Raw genomic sequence first — 16841 nt, 5'->3', positions numbered from 1 at the left:
GTGTGTGTGTGAGAGAGAGAGCTGTACAGTGTGTGTGAGAGAGAGAGAGAGAGCTGTACGGTGTGTGTGAGAGAGAGAGAGAGAGCTGTACAGTGTGTGTGAGAGAGAGAGAGAGAGCTGTACAGTATGTGTGAGAGAGAGAGAGAGCTGTACAGTGTGTGAAAGAGAGAGCTGTACAGTGTGTGTGTGAGAGAGAGAGAGCTGTACAGTGTGTGAGAGAGAGAGAGCTGTTCAGTGTGTGAGAGAGAGAGAGAGAGCTGTACAGTGTGTGTGAGAGAGAGGGAGCTGTACAGTGTGTGTGTGAGAGAGAGAACTGTGCAGTGTGTGAGAGAGAGAGAGAGAGCTGTACAGTGTGTGTGAGAGAGAGAGAGAGAGCTGTACAGTGTGTGAGAGAGAGAGAGAGCAGTACAGTGTGTGAGAGAGAGAGAGCTGTACAGTGTGTGTGAGAGAGAGAGAGAGCTGTACAGTGTGTGAGAGAGAGAGAGAGCTGTAGTGTGTGAGAGAAAGAGAGAGCTGTACAGTGTGTGAGAGAGAGAGAGCTGTACAGTGTGAGAGAGAGAGAGAGAGAGCTGTACAATGTGTGAGAGAGAGAGAGAGCTGTACAGTGTGTGTGAGAGAGAGCTGTACAGTGTGTGAGAGAGAGAGAGCTGTACAGTGTGTGTGAGAGAGAGAGAGCTGTACAGTGTGTGAGAGAGAGAGAGAGCTGTAGTGTGAGAGAGAGAGAGAGAGCTGTACAGTGTGTGAGAGAGAGAGAGCTGTACAGTGTGAGAGAGAGAGAGAGAGAGCTGTACAATGTGTGAGAGAGAGAGAGAGCTGTACAGTGTGTGTGAGAGAGAGCTGTACAGTGTGTGAGAGAGAGAGAGCTGTACAGTGTGAGAGAGAGAGAGAGCTGTACAATGTGTGAGAGAGAGAGAGAGCTGTACAGTGTGAGAGAGAGAGCTGTACAGTGTGTGAGAGAGAGAGCTGTACAGTGTGTGAGAGAGAGAGAGAGCTGTACAGTGTGTGAGAGAGAGAGCTGTACAGTGTGTGAGAGAGAGAGCTGTACAGTGTGTGAGAGAGAGAGCTGTACAGTGTGTGAGAGAGAGAGAGAGAGAGCTGTACAGTGTGTGAGAGAGAGAGAGAGAGCTGTACAGTGTGTGAGAGAGAGAGAGCTGCACAGTGTGTGAGAGAGAGAGAGCTGTACAGTGTGTGAGAGAGAGAGAGAGCTGTACAGTGTGTGAGAGAGAGAGCTGTACAGTGTGTGTGAGAGAGAGAGAGAGCTGTACAGTGTGTGTGAGAGAGAGAGAGAGCTGTACAGTGTGTGAGAGAGAGAGAGCTGTACAGTGTGTGTGTGAGAGAGAGAGCTGTACAGTGTGTAAGAGAGAGAGAGAGCTGTACAGTGTGTGAGAGAGAGAGCTGTACAGTGTGTGTGAGAGAGAGAGAGAGCTGTACAATGTGTGTGAGAGAGAGAGAGCTGTACAGTGTGAGAGAGAGAGAGAGCTGTACAGTGTGTGTGAGAGAGAGAGAGCTGTACAGTGTGTGTGAGAGAGAGAGAGCTGTACAGTGTGTGTGAGAGAGAGAGCTGTACAGTATGTGAGAGAGAGAGAGTGCTGTACTGTGTGTGTGAGAGAGAGAGAGAGAGCTGTACAGTGTGTGAGAGAGAGAGAGCTGTACAGTATGTGAGAGAGAGAGAGTGCTGTACTGTGTGTGTGAGAGAGAGAGAGCTGTACAGTGTGTATAGTCTGTGGGTATTATGTTGAATTAATACACAGACTACAAGAGTAACTTTAACAGGACTTTACTATTCGAAGGTCAGGGCAAATCTGCCCAATAAATCCTGACACAGCACTTATATACCGGTGTGGTCACCGTCGGTATTACAGTATACAGCAGCCAAGATAAAGTAGTGCCACACCTAAAATAGTTCTCTTAATGGTGAACGGTTACATACAATAGTTCTCTTAAAGGTAGAACAGTTACATACACTACAACCCTCCCTTTTTAGCTTACAACATACTTATTCCCCATTAAACATAACATCATAACAGATATCCAACTTCATGTTAAAACAGTTCACAGATGTAGTTTCTGCGGAAACAGTTCACAGATTCAGTCTCTGCGGGAAACAGTTCATAGATTCAGTCTCTGCAGAAAACAGTTCACAGATTCAATCTCGGTGGATGCACCTTCCGTGCTTCTTGACTCGGTCCTGACAACACCTCAGTGGTGTAGCAGTTCCCTGTGGTGTAGTCGGTTCACGTTGCTGGAGTGACTCATCCAATAGTCCTTCACTGGACTTAACAGATTGAACTTCCGTCCTTCTGAACCAGCATTGTTGGCTTGTAAAAATTTGAGTACCTTGGGAAGTTTTTCTACTTCCAAACTGATTTTGCTCTGTTCGAAGGGACCCCATGCGTGATCTAGTAGTGATGATGATGGTCCAGATGATCATCATCTTCTGCTTCGTCTTTTCCTTTTCTGCTTCTTGGAGACTCTCTGGGCTCCACTGTCAGCTGCCAGCTGCATGCACAGTTCCTCCTTCTCGTCCTCCTTTTTCCGTAGTAGCGCCACCATCTCCCGATGTTCCTTAGACTTTTTGTGATTCTTCATGGTTTCTGCACTTTGGGAGTTTTCATCACAAGCTGGGCAGAACAGGTCATCGTAATATTCGATGTCGTCCAACAGGTCATGGTAATATTCGGTGCCATCTTGAGCTAGGCCAGTGAGAGGGTCTTCTATTTCCTCCATACCCAGCTGGACATTAGCCAGCTTTTGTTCCAAATCCAGACATCTTTCCTGAAGAGACTTCTTCAGGCGTTCAGCTTCATCCAGCTTTTTCTGGGCTTCCTGCAAGTCTTTTACTAATGACGTCATTTGTGATTTCAATACTTCAACTTCATTCGGAGATTGGTTGATCGGACTATTCAATCCCTCTACTGCAGCAGCTGTTTCAACCTTCTGTTGTTCAACATTGACGTGAGTCAGCGTACTTTTGGCATCCAAGGGTTGCTCTGCTGCCATCTTCTCAGTCTGTGTTGCAACCTCAGCTATTTCAATAACTTTTGGGAGCTCCAAACCCCTCTCCTTTGAAGATTTAAACTCCTGTTCAATTTGTTCCCATTTCAGAGTCTTGTCCTTCAGCATATGAAGGAGTTGGCTGACCGTTAACTCCAAACCCCTCTCCTTTGAAGATTTAAACTCATGTTCAATTTGTTCCCATTTCAGAGTCTTGTCCTTCAGCATATGAAAGAGTTGGCTGACCGTTAACTCTTCTGACCTCATACGTTTCCCAGTAGCTGCAGGGCTGTTTATAACCTTGCCCTGGGGCTCCTTTGCTGTTTCTACTTCGCCATCATCCGCAGCCTCCACCATTCGAATTTCCCCACTTGAATCGTCCGGTGATGCTGCACCCAACTTCAGTAGGAGCTCGGAGTTCATGGCGACCAAATCAGTCTTTTCTGCCTGCAATCCGCTAACAAGCGCTTTCAGTTGCTGAACCTCTTGCTCCACCAGATTAAAGCACGCACCTTCTGAAACCGAATCAGCTTTGATTCGTTTGGCCTCCTTGCCCCGACGGTTTGTGTGCTCCTGCTCCTTTTTCTCCATCAGCTGTTTCTGTTGTCTTTCCAGGTTCTCCCACTCTGTGTCACAGAACTTTTGCATTGCTTTCATCTCTTGTTCGAGACGGCAACTCAATTGTTCTAATTGCTGTTGTAATTTGAAATGGAGTTGAGTTCGAGCCTGGTGTTCCTCAGAATTGTGCATATCTGTAAACTGGACAGACTCAGAATTCTCTGTCAAACTATGTTGTTGTTGTTCAGTGGAATTCTGTTCTGAAACTTTGTTCTCCTCTGAAGCATAGGCATTTATGCACTCCTTCGTTTTTCCAACCTTAGTCAGCAAGTCCATTTTAAACTTATCTTTCGCACCTGGGCTGGTCTTATCGTCATCCGTTTCAGAGTCTGAGCTGATTGTCTTCACCGAGTTCTCACTCATTATTGCTTTTAAATAGTGCCATTCCATGTTTATTTCCCAGATCCACTCCCGTCCCAGAAGTGGTGGACCTCCCTCAGGTAGTACATATAAATACATTCCTTGGTGTTCTTTGCCCCTGTCTCTCACCTTGACTTTTATCTTTCCCATGGGGTATACTTTCTACCCCGTGTATGTCTGCAATACGATCTTGGTATCTCTCAAGGGTATGTGTGAGAATAGCCGGTTGTAATCCCTTCGATTTATGACTGATAGGGCTGATCCTGTGTCCAATTCCATTTTCACTTGGACTCCGGCTATTTTTAGCATGACCCAGATAGTTTGCAGGTCAGCTTCCTTACTCACATTGTGAATTCTCAGACTACCCAGTTCCTGAACGGTTGGGTCTGAATCCGAATTCTGTTCATCTGAACTCTTCTCAGCCACCTTGTGTACCTTATTGTACTTTTCCTGCAGCGACTTTTTTTTGTTGTTGTTGGTCTTCTTTCCTGACCGGCATACCCTAGCTATGTGACCAAGTTTGCCACATTTTCTACATTCCTGGTTTTTAAACCAGCATTGGTTCTGGTCGTGTGTTGTCTTCCCACAATGATAACATTTCGATGTACCCGAAGTAATTTGATCCACACTGAGTACCGCTGCCTTCAGCTGCATTTCCGCTGTGCCTCTCGCTGCGGCTTCGTGCGATGCTGCAATAAGGACAGCCTTATCAAGTGTGAGATCGTTCTCTTCTAGCAGACGCTTTTGTGTTCCTTCCTTCGACAACCCGCACACGAACTTGTCTCTCAATGCCTCTGTCAGATTTTCCCCAAACTGGCAGTATTTCGCTAGTCTACGCAGTTCGACCAAGTATTCCGCGTTGCTTTCCTCTTTCCTTTGCGTTCTCGCATAGAATTTGAATCGTTCTGCCAACATCAGTGGTGTGGGGTTCAAATGATCCTTTAGGACAGCAACAATATTAGCGAAAGTCTGATCCGCCGGTTTAGCTGGTGATAGAAGGTGCTTCAATAGCCCGTATGTCTTTGCCCCCATTGCGTTTAATAAGGTGAGAGCTTTATCATCATCTGCTATCTTATTGGCCTCACAATATATCTCGATACGTTCTACGTACGTGGCCCAATCTTCCACCTCGGAATCGAAGTTGTTGATGTTACCATGCTTAGGCATCTTCACTATCTCTCACTATCTTTCTGCGAAACAAACACGACATTTTTCTTTAACTTTTTTTTTCAAAATGGCTGTTTCCCGCGCTTGTCTTCTTCCCCCGCCCACTTCCAAAATGGCGGTTTCCCGCTTCTGTCATCTTCCCCGCCTACTGGCGGCTTCCCGCGTTTCTTCCCCTGGCGGGAGGGGTAAGCTTTTCCCTCGGGCGACGACCGCTGGCTTTCGGGGTTCGCAGCCTGCGCGTCAGCTTCAGTGCGTTCCTTGTTCCCTTTTCTCAGCAGGGCAACCGGCGCTGGGTACAACCCGTTGACGGCGAACAGTTTCAGCCGCTGGGCTGGATCTCGCTCAGTCTCCCTCGCTCTGGCTCTGTTGTTCCCTTTTCTCGGCAGGGCAACCGGCGCTGGGTACAACCCGTTGATGGCGAACAGTTTCAGCCGCTGGGCTGGATCTCGCTCAGTCTCCCTCGCTCGGGCTCTGTCTCTCCCACTCGCTCGGGCTCTGTCTCTCCCTCAGCGGCTTCCAATCGCGCCTCCCAGCCCTCTCGCAGTCCGGTGCTTTCCTCCCCCGGCTGCGGCTGAGTTCTCCGTGATTTATTTATTTTTATATCTTCCCGCGCCTTACGATCCCGGTCGCAGCGCTTCGTGGCCTCGGTCACTGCCCGGCCTTTTTCACTCCAATCGCACCTCCCAGGCCTCTCGCAGTCCGGTGCTTTCCTCACCGGCTGCGGCTGAGTTCCCCGCGGTTTATTTATTTTTATATCTTCCCGCGCCTTACGATCCCGGTCGCAGCGCCTCGTGGCCTCGGTAGCTGCCCGGCCTTTTTCGCCGGTCGCGGTCTAGCTGTCTCACGATGCCGTTGCATCTCCCAGCCCGCTTGTACCGCGGCTTCCGTGCTCCACGCTGCCCCAGTCTCAGCGCCTCTGGGCCCGACTTCTGCCCGGCTCCTTTCCCCCGACCGTGGTCGATTTCACCGCCCTTATCCTCCGTTTATTTTTTTTATTTTCCCTTTACTCACAGTCACCGTGGCCGACTTGCTACTCGTGCTGATCGGCTCACTCACCACCATGGCAGAAGGGACAATCAGTGCCTGTTGCTGATGGAAGGCTTCGTGTCTGAATTCTTCCTTCTTCCTTGCTCTGCAGACTCGAGTTTTCTCTCAGCAGAACGACGAGGGCGGGTGCCTCTTCTCGACGCTCGTTAACTGCTTCGGAAGTATTGTTGCCGCAGGGTAAGATCGAACTCGTCGCCACTGTAAAGTCTGTGGGTATTATGTTGAATTAATACACAGACTACAAGAGTAACTTTAACAGGACTTTACTATTCGAAGGTCAGGGCGAATCTGCCCAATAAATCGTGACACAGCACTTATATACCGGTGTGGTCACCGTCGGTATTACAGTATACAGCAGCCAAGATAAAGTAGTGCCACACCTAAAATAGTTCTCTTAAAGGTGAACATTTACATACAATAGTTCTCTTAAAGGTAGAACAGTTACATACACTACACAGTGTGTGAGAGAGAGAGAGCTGTACAGTGTGTGAGAGAGAGAGAGCTGTACAGTGTGTGAGAGAGAGAGAGAGAGCTGCACAGTGTGTGTGAGAGAGAGAGCTGTACAGTGTGTGAGAGAGAGAGAGCTGTACAGTATGTGAGAGAGAGAGAGAGCTGTACAGTGTGTGAGAGAGAGAGAGAGAGCTGTACAGTGTGTGAGAGAGAGAGAGAGCTGTACAGTGTGTGAGAGAGAGAGAGCTGTACAGTGTGTGAGAGAGAGCTGTACAGTGTGTGAGAGAGAGAGAGAGCTGTACAGTGTGTGTGAGAGAGAGAGAGAGCTGTATAGTGTGTGAGAGAGAGAGCTGTACAGTGTGTGAGAGAGAGCTGTACAGTGTGTGAGAGAGAGAGAGAGCTGTACAGTGTGTGTGTGAGAGAGAGAGAGCTGTACAGTGTGTGAGAGAGAGAGAGCTGTACAGTGTGTGAGAGAGAGAGAGAGCTGTACAGTGTGTGAGAGACAGAGAGCTGTACAGTGTGTGAGAGAGAGAGAGCTGTACAGTGTGTGTGAGAGAGAGAGAGCTGTACAGTGTGTGTGAGAGAGAGAGAGCTGTACAGTGTGTGTGAGAGAGAGAGAGCTGTACAGTGTGTGAGAGAGAGAGAGAGTTGTACAGTGTGTGAGAGAGAGAGAGCTGTACAGTGTGATGTGCCTCAATAAATCCGAGACTCGATGTTAGCGAAACAAAATAAGGCTTTTATTGACTTAGAAGGTAACACACAGAGGTCTGCCGTACTGGATGTGCTGCAGGCTGGGCCAGCTTACATAGGAGCCAGGTATGGGCGGAGCCCTACACACAGTCCAATACAATGGAAATGAAACTGAAACCAACCACAGTCACAGGCAGAGAAATACTGATGAGTGATGAATGGAATATTTCATCACATTCACCCCTTCTATAGATTTAGTCTGTTCGGGGGTTTGATAGTCCTCTGCGACCGACGTGGCTGTTGTGTTGCCGCGGGTGTCGGCTGGGTGTCCCCGGTGGCCTCCTGGGTCTCTGCCGGGGGTGCCGCCAGGGTTGTTGAAGAGGTAGTTGGTGGGGGTACCGTTGGTCGATGTTCTTCCGGGGGTGATGAAAGAGTAGTGGGTGGGTAAGAGTTGCTGTGGTCGCTGTTGCTGCTGTTGTCGTGGTTGTTTTCGTTACCGGCTGGGGCGACGTCTTTTAAGGACACGGTGTCCTCTCTTCCGTCGGCGTGCCGGACATACGCGTATTGGGGGTTGGCGTGGAGTAGGTGCACTGGCTCCACGAGAGGGTCCGTCTTGTGGCCCCTCACATGCCTTCGCACGAATACCAGACCTGGGGTGGAGAGCCATGACGGCATGGATACGCCTGAGGTGGATTTCCGGGAAAAGACAAACATTCGCTCGTGAGGCGTGGCATTAGTGGCAGTACACAATAGCGACTGTATCAAATGGAGCACATCTGGGAGGACTTCCTGCCAGCGGGAGATAGGGAGGCCTTTGGTCCTTAGAGCTAGAGTGACTGCTTTCCATACTGTCCCGTTCTCTCGCTCCACTTGACCATTACCCCGGGGGTTGTAGCTGGTGGTACGGCTCGTGGCGATCCCCCTGGACAGCATGTACTGGTGTAGCTCTTCACTCATGAAGGACGACCCCCTATCCGTATGGATGTAGCTCGGCATACCAAACAGGCAGAACAGGCTGTTGAGGCATTTAATGACCGTGGCGCTGGTCATGTCTGGGCAGGGGAAGGCGAATGGGAAACGAGAGTATTCGTCCACAATGTTCAGGAAGTAAACATTGCGGTCGACGGACGGGAGGGGGCCCTTGAAATCTAAGCTGAGCCGCTCAAAGGGCCATGTAGCTTTGATTAAGTGAGCTCTATCTGGGTGGTAGAACCGAGGCTTGCACTCAGCGCAAGTGCGACAGTTCCTGGTCAGGGACCGAACTTCCTCAATCGAGTAGGGTAAGTTGCGGGGCTTTATGAAGTGGAACAGCCGCGTGACCCCTGGGTGGCAGAGGTCATTGTGGAGGGTCTGTAGCCGATCCCCGGTGGCGCTGGCACACATCTCTCGTGAGAGGGCATCGGGGGGTTCGTTAAGGGCCCATGGCCGGTAAATGATGTCATAATCGAAGGTGGAGAGCTCGATCCGCCACCTAAGAATCTTATCATTTTTCATCTTCCCCCTCTGTTTATTATTGAACATAAACGCTACCGACCGCTGGTCGGTAAGTAGGGTGAAGCGTTTGCTGGCTAGGTAGTGGCGCCAGTGGCGCACTGCCTCCACGATGGCTTGGGCCTCCTTTTCTACGGAGGAGTGTCTGATCTCGGGCCCTTGGAGGGTCCTCGAGAAGAAAGCTACGGGCCGCCCCGCCTGGTTGAGGGTGGCCGCCAAGGCGAAGTCAGACGCATCACTTTCCACTTGAAAGGGAGTGTTCTCGTCCACTGCCTGTAGCGTGGCCCGCTCAATATCCTGCTTAATGCTCTTGAAGGCGGCATGGGCCTCAGTAGAGAGCGGAAAAGAGGATGCTTTCAAGAGGGGGCGGGCTTTGTCGGAGTAGTTGGGGACCCATTGGGAATAATAAGAAAATAACCCCAGGCATCTTTTCAGGGCTTTGGGAGTGTTGGGCAGGGGCAGCTCCCGTAGGGGGCACAATTGGTCGGGGTCTGGTCCGATTTCCCCATTCTCCACCACGCTGCCTAGTATGCAGAGGCGCGTGGTGTTGTAAACGCACTTGTCCTCGTTGTAGGTGAGGTTGAGTTTTTGTGCGGTTTTCAGGAATCTCTCGAGGTTCGAGTCGTGATCCTACTGGTTGTGACCGCAGATGGTGACGTTGTCGAGGTAGGGGAAGGTTGCCTGCAAGTGGTGGTCATCGACCATGCGGTCCATCTCCCTCTGGAAGACCGAGACCCCATTCGTCACCCCAAAGGGGACTCTGAGGAATTGGTAGAGGCGTCCGTTCACCTCGAAGGCGTTGTACGGGCGGTCCTCTGGTCTGATAGGGAGCTGGTGGTACGCTGACTTGAGGTCAATGGTGGAGAACACCCGGTATTGGGCGATTTGGTTCACCATTTCTGATATGCGGGGTAGCGGGTAGGCGTCTAGTAGGGTGTACCTGTTGATCGTTTGACTATAGTCGATCACCATCCGTTTCTTCTCGCTACCCCTTACCACTACCACTTGGGCGCGCCACGGGCTGTTGCTGCGTTCAATAATGCGCTCTTTCAGGAGCCTGTCTACCTCGGTCGCGATAAACCGCCTGTCCTCCCAGCTGTACCTCCTGCTTTTGGTCGCTATTGGCCGGCAGTTAGGGGTAAGGTTCGCGAATAGCGAAGGCGGCTTTACCTTCAGGGTAGCCAGACCGCACACTGTGAGGGGCGGCTGGGACCCACCGTACTTGAGCGTGATGCTTTGGTGGTTGCACTGGAAATCCAGGCCCAAGATCACGCTCGCACATAGGTTCTTCATGATTAATACTTTAAAATTATCATATACAGTTCCGTTAACGCACAATTGTACCGTGCAGTAACCCAGAATGGTCGATGTCTGGGTTTTGTCAGCCATAGAGATGGTAACCTGAGTAGGGACCACCTTTAGGGAGAGTTGTTGTGCCAGTTCTGGGTGGATAAAGCTCTCCGTGCTTCCACTGTCAATTAAGCATTTAACCCGGCACCCGTTTACCTCGATGTCCACCATTGATCTGGATAGCGGGTGCGGCCTGGTCTGGTCCACTGTGACCGATGCCACTGTAGGGCCCTGATCGATACAAGATGGCGTCCACGCTGTCTGCTCACAAGATGGCGGACCCCACGAGGTCGGGCAAGATGGCGTCCAAGATGGCCGCTCCCACGGCGCACACGCGGCGGTGGCGGGTTTTCCGGCGGGGTTCCCTCTGCACACCTTCCTGAAGTGCCCCTTCTTACCGCACTTAAAGCAGGTGGTGCCTTTCGCCGGGCACAGGTTTCTGGTGTGCTTTGGCTGCCCGCAGAAGTAGCAGTTGGGTCCCTGACGCGTCGCGGCTGTCGTAGGGCTTCTGGGGGGAGAGCGGGGCCCCGACGGTGTCGGGCTGTCGGGCGGGGAAGATGCCTTCCAAGATGGCGGCGCCCTCGGTGCACACGTGGCGGCGTGGATGGCGTGGGCTGAAGAGTAGGCGTCCGAGTTTCTCTGGGCCACATCCAGGGATCGCGCGGTGTCCGCAGCCTGTTTCAGGTCCAACCCCGTTTTTTCCAGCAGTCTTTGCCGGATGTAAGTGGAGCTGAGGCCTGTGATGAAGGCATCGCGAACAAGCTCGTCAGTGTACACCGCGGCTTTTACATCTCGGCACTTGCAGTCTTTGCCAAGCATTTTCAGGGTGCTTAGGAACTCCTCCACCGATTCCCCAGGTCGCTGTGCGCGGGTGGCGAGCAGGTGCCTAGCATACACCTCATTCGTAGGCTGCTGGTAATGCGCCTTTAAGATGTCGCAGGCGGCCAGGTACGTCTCGGCGTCTTGGATGAGGGGGTAAACCCGGTGGCTTACCCAATTCCGCAGAATTCCGAGTCTCATCCTTGCAGCGTCCGTAGCGTCTTTGACGGCTGCGGAATTGTCCAGGAAGAATTCCATACACTCAAACCAGTGTCCGAAGCGTGCTGATGCGTCCGGAGCATGTTGATCCAAATCCAAACGTTCGGGTTTCAGGAGTTGATCCATAGTGTTGAAAAAATAAGTTAATAAAATTGATGTGCCTCAATAATTCTGAGACTCGAAGGTAGCAGAACAAAACAAGGCTTTTACTAACTTAGAACGAAACACGTAAGCGAGAGAGATGTCGTCCTTCTGGAGATTGGGGCTAGACTGAAGCTAGCTTACAAACGGGGCCAGGTATGGGGGGAGCCCTACACACAGCACATTCCAGCACATTCCAGTATACAATACAGCACATTCCAGTACACAATACAATGAGGTCTGGGGGAAGGGAAATGACACTGAAACCGATCTCAGTCACAGGCAGTGATGAATGGAAATATTTCATCACAAGTGTGTGAGAGAGAGAGAGCTGTACAGTGTGTGAGAGAGAGAGCGAGCTGTACAGTGTGTGAGAGAGAGAGAGAGCTGTACAGTGTGTGAGAGAGAGAGAGAGCTGTACAGTTTGTGTGAGAGAGAGAGAGAGCTGTACAGTGAGAGAGAGAGAGCTGTACAGTGTGTGTGTGAGAGAGAGCTGTACAGTGTGTGAGAGAGTTGTACAGTGTGTGAGAGAGAGCTGTACAGTGTGAGAGAGAGAGAGAGAGCTGTACAGTGTGTGTGAGAGAGAGAGAGAGCTGTACAGTGTGTGTGAGAGAGAGAGAGAGCTGTACAGTGTGTGTGAGAGAGAGAGAGAGCTGTACAGTGCGAGAGAGAGAGAGCTGTACAGTGTGTGTGTGAGAGAGAGCTGTACAGTGTGTGAGAGAGAGAGAGCAGTACAATGTCTGAGAGAGAGTTGTACAGTGTGTGAGAGAGAGAGAGAGAGCTGTACAGTGTGTGTGTGAGAGAGAGAGCTGTACAGTGTGTGAGAGAGAGAGAGAGCTGTACAGTGTGAGAGAGAGAGAGAGCTGTACAGTGTGAGAGAGAGAGAGCTGTACAGTGTGTGAGAGAGAGAGAGAGAGCTGTACAGTGTGTGAGAGAGAGAGAGCTGTACAGTGTGTGAGAGAGAGAGAGAGCTGTACAGTGTGTGTGAGAGAGAGAGCTGTACAGTGTGCGAGAGAGAGAGAGCTGTACAGTGTGTGAGAGAGAGAGAGAGCTGTACAGTGTGTGCGAGAGAGAGAGAGCTGTACAGTGTGTGTGAGAGAGAGAGAGAGCTGTACAGTGTGAGAGAGAGAGGGAGCTGTACAGTGTGTGAGAGAGTGAGCTGTACAGTGTGTGAGAGAGTTGTACAGTGTGTGTGAGAGAGAGAGAGAGCTGTACAATGTGTGTGATAGAGAGAGAGCTGTACAGTGTGTGCGTGAGAGAGAGAGAGAGCTGTACAGTGTGTGTGAGAGAGAGCTGTACAGTGTGTGTGAGAGAGAGAGAGAGAGAGCTGTACAGCGCGTGTGAGAGAGAGAGAGAGAGAGCTGTACAGTGTGTGTGAGAGAGAGAGCTGTACAGTGTGTGTGAGAGAGAGAGCTGTACAGTGTGTGAGAGAGTTGTACAGTGTGTGAGAGAGACAGAGAGCTGTACAGTGTGTGAGAGAGAGAGCTGTACAGTGTGTGTGAGAGAGAGAGACCTGTACAGTGTGTGTGTGAGAGAGAGCTGTACAGTGTGTGAGAGAGAGAGAGAGCTGTACAGTGTGTGAGAGAGAGAGCTGTACAGTGTGTGTGAGAGAGAGAGACCTGTACAGTGTGTGTGTGAGAGAGAGCTGTACAGTGTGTGAGAGAGAGAGCTGTACAGTGTGTGAGAGAGAGCTGTACAGTGTGTGAGAGAGAGAGCTGTACAGTGTGTGCGTGAGAGAGAGAGAGCTGCACAGTGTGTGAGAGAGAGAGAGCTGTACAGTGTGTGTGAGAGAGAGAGAGCTGTACAGTGTGTGAGAGAGAGAGAGAGCTGTACAGTGTGTGTGAGAGAGAGAGAGAGCTGTACAGTGTGAGCGAGAGAGAGAGAGCTGTACAGTGTGAGCGAGAGAGAGAGAGCTGTACAGTGTGAGCGAGAGAGAGAGAGCTGTACAGTGTGAGCGAGAGAGAGAGCTGTACAGTGTGTGTGAGAGACAGAGCTGTACAGTGTGTGAGAGAGAGAGAAAGAGCTGTACAGTGTGTGAGAGAGAGAGAGAGCTGTAAATTGTGAGAGAGAGAGAGCTGTAAAGTGTGTGAGAGAGAGAGAGCTGTACAGTGTGTGAGAGAGAGAGAGCTGTACAGTGTGTGTGAGAGAGAGAGAGCTGTACAGTGTGTGAGAGAGAGAGAGCTGTATAGTGTGTGTGAGAGAGAGAGAGCTGTGCAGTGTGTGAGAGAGAGAGAGAGAGCTGTACAGAGTGTGTGAGAGAGAGAGAGCTGTACAGTGTGTGTGAGAGAGAGAGGACTGTACAGTTTTAGAGAGAGAGAGAGCTGTACAGTGTGTGAGAGAGAGAGAGAGCTGTACAGTGTGTGAGAGAGAGAGAGAGCTGTACAGTGTGTGAGAGAGAGAGAGAGAGAGCTGTACAGTGTGTGTGAGAGAGAGAGAGCTGTACAGTGTGTGAGAGAGAGAGAGAGCTGTACAGTGTGTGTGAGAGAGAGAGAGAGAGCTGTACAGTGTGTGTGAGAGAGCTGTACAGTGTGTGTGAGAGAGAGAGAGCTGTACAGTGTGTGAGAGAGAGAGAGCTGTATAGTGTGTGTGAGAGAGAGAGCTGTACAGTGTGTGTGTGAGAGAGAGAGAGAGCTGTACAGTGTGTGAGAGAGAGCTGTACAGTGTGTGTGAGAGAGAGAGCTGTACAGTGTGTGAGAGAGAGAGAGAGAGAGCTGTACAGTGTGTGTGAGAGAGAGAGAGAGCTGTACAGTGTGTGAGAGAGAGAGAGAGAGCTGTACAGTGTGTGTGAGAAAGAGAGAGAGCTGTACAGTGTGTGAGAGAGAGAGAGCTGTACAGTGTGTGTGAGAGAGAGAGAGCTGTACAGTGTGTGAGAGAGAGAGAGAGAGCTGTACAGTGTGTGTGAGAGAGAGAGCTGTACAGTGTGAGAGAAAGAGAGTTGTACAGTGTGTGAGAGAGAGAGAGAGTTGTACAGTGTCTAATATCGATGTTAGCGAAACAAAACAAGGCTTTTATTAACTTAGAAGTGGAGAGAGGTATCTTCCCTGGAGGTCTGCAGTACTGGCTGTGAGGCCAGACTGAGCTGGCTTACATAGAGGCCAGGTATGGGCGGAGCCCTACACACAACACATTCCATACATTCCAATACACAATACAATGGTGAGGAGAAACCTGAAACCAACCACAGTCACAGGCAATACAATGGTAAGGGGGAACCTGAAACCAACCACAGTCACAGGCAGTGATGAGGCAGTGATGAATGGAATATTTCATCACATTCACCCCTTCTATAGATTTAGTCTGTTCGGGGGTTTGGTAGTCCTCTGCGACCGACGTGGCTGTTGTGGTGTCGCGGGTGTCGGCTGGGTGTCCCCGGTGGCCTCCTGGGTCTCTGCCGGGGGTGCCGCCAGGGTTGTTGAAGGGGTAGTTGGTGGGGGTGCCGTTGGTCAATGTTCTTCCGGGGGTGATGAAAGAGTAGTGGGTGGGTAAGAGTTGCTGTGGTCGTTGTTGCTGCTATTGCCGTGGTTGCTGTCGTTACCGGCTGGGGCGACGTCTTTTATTGACACGGTGTCCTCCCTTCCGTCGGTGTGCCGGACATACGCGTATTGGGGGTTGGCGTGGAGTAGGTGCACTGGCTCCACGAGAGGGTCCGTCTTATGGCCCCTCACATGCCTTCGCACGAATACCGGACCCGGGGTGGAGAGCCATGACGGCATGGATACGCCTGAGGTGGATTTCCGGGGGAAGCTAAACATTCGTTCATGAGGCGTGGCATTAGTGGCAGTACACAATAGCGACCGTATCGAATGGAGCACATCTGAGAGGACTTCCTGCCAGCGGGAGATAGGGAGGCCCTTGGTCCTTAGAGCTAGAGTGACTGCTTTCCATACTGTCCTGTTCTCTCGCTCCACTTGACCATTACCCCGGGGGTTGTAGCTGGTGGTACGGCTCGTGGCGATACCCCTGGACAGCATGTACTGGCGTAGCTCTTCACTCATGAAGGACGCCCCCCTATCCGTGTGGATGTAGCTCGGCATACCGAACAGGCAGAACAGGCTGTTGAGGCATTTAATGACCGTGGCGCTGGTCATGTCTGGGCAGGGGAAGGCGAATGGGAACCGGGAGTATTCGTCCACAATGTTCAGGAAGTAAACATTGCGGTCGACGGACGGGAGGGGGCCCTTGAAATCTAAGCTGAGCCGCTCAAAGGGCCGTGTAGCTTTGGTTAAGTGGGCTCTATCAGGGTGGTAGAACTGAGGCTTGCACTCAGCGCAAGTGCGGCAGTTCCTGGTCAGAGACCGAACTTCCTCAATCGAGTCGGGTGAGTTGCGGGACTTTATGAAGTGGAACAGCCGCGTGACCCCTGGGTGGCAGAGGTCGTTGTGGAGGGTCTGTAGCCGATCCCCGGTGGCGCTGGCACACATCCCTCGTGAGAGGGCATCTGGGGATTCATTAAGGGCCCCTGGCCGGTAAATGATGTCATACTCGAAGGTGGAGAGCTCGATCCGCCACCTAAGAATCTTATCATTTTTGATCTTCCCCCTCTGTTTATTATTGAACATAAACGCTACCGACCGCTGGTCGGTAAGTAGGGTGAAGCGTTTGCCGGCTAGGTAGTGGCGCCAGTGGCGCACTGCCTCCACGATGGCTTGGGCCTCCTTTTCCACGGAGGAGTGTCTGATCTCGGGCCCTTGGAGGGTCCTCGAGAAGAAAGCTACGGGCCGCCCCGCTGGTTGAGGGTGGCCGCCAAGGCAAAGTCAGACGCATCACTTTCCACTTGAAATGGAGTGTTCTCGTCCACTGCCTGTAGCGTGGCCCGCTCAATATCCTGCTTAATGCTTTTGAAGGCGGCGTGGGCCTCAGCAGAGAGCGGAAAAGAGGATGCTTTCAAGAGGGGGCGGGCTTTGTCGGAGTAGTTGGGGACCCATTGGGAATAATAAGAAAATAACCCCAGGCACCTTTTCAGGGCTTTGGGAGTGTTGCGCAGGGGCAGCTCCCGTAGGGGGCGCAATCGGTCGGGGTCTGGTCCGATTTCCCCATTCTCCACCACGCTGCTTAGTATGCAGAGGCGCGTGGTGTTGAAAACGCACTTGTCCTCGTTATAGGTGAGGTTGAGTTTTTGTGCGGTTTTCAGGAACCTCTCGAGGTTCGAGTCGTGATCCTGCTGGTTGTGACCGCAGATGGTGACGTTGTCGAGGTAGGGGCAGGTTGCCTGCAAGTGGTGGTCATCGACCATGCGATCCATCTCCCTCTGGAAGACCGAGACCCCATTCGTCACCCCAAAGGGGACTCTGAGGAATTGGTAGAGGCGTCCGTTCGCCTCGAAGGCGGTGTACGGGCGGTCCTCTGGTCTGATAGGGAGCTGGTGGTACGCTGACTTGAGGTCGATGGTGGAGAACACACGGTGTTGTGCGATTTGGTTCACCATTTCTGATATGCGGGGTAGCGGGTAGGCGTCTAGTTGGGTGTACCTGTTGATCGTTTGGCTATAGTCGATC

The 16841-nt window shown here is 51.5% G+C and overlaps 1 protein-coding gene across 1 annotated transcript in view; it reads left to right on the top strand.

Annotated features, from left to right (window-relative positions):
- The window catches only part of LOC147095864 (gamma-aminobutyric acid type B receptor subunit 1-like), a 235019-nt gene that overhangs the window by 204056 nt on the left and 14122 nt on the right, over positions 1-16841 (top strand). The window lies entirely within an intron of this gene.

Source organism: Somniosus microcephalus, unplaced genomic scaffold (genome assembly GCF_052327205.1).
Source record: "Somniosus microcephalus isolate GS21.2 unplaced genomic scaffold, FLI_Smic_1.0 unresolved_chr1, whole genome shotgun sequence".
Classification (NCBI taxonomy): Eukaryota; Metazoa; Chordata; class Chondrichthyes; order Squaliformes; family Somniosidae; genus Somniosus; species Somniosus microcephalus.
The sequence above is the reverse complement of the archived record's forward strand: the minus strand, read 5'-3'. Positions and strand labels throughout refer to the sequence as shown.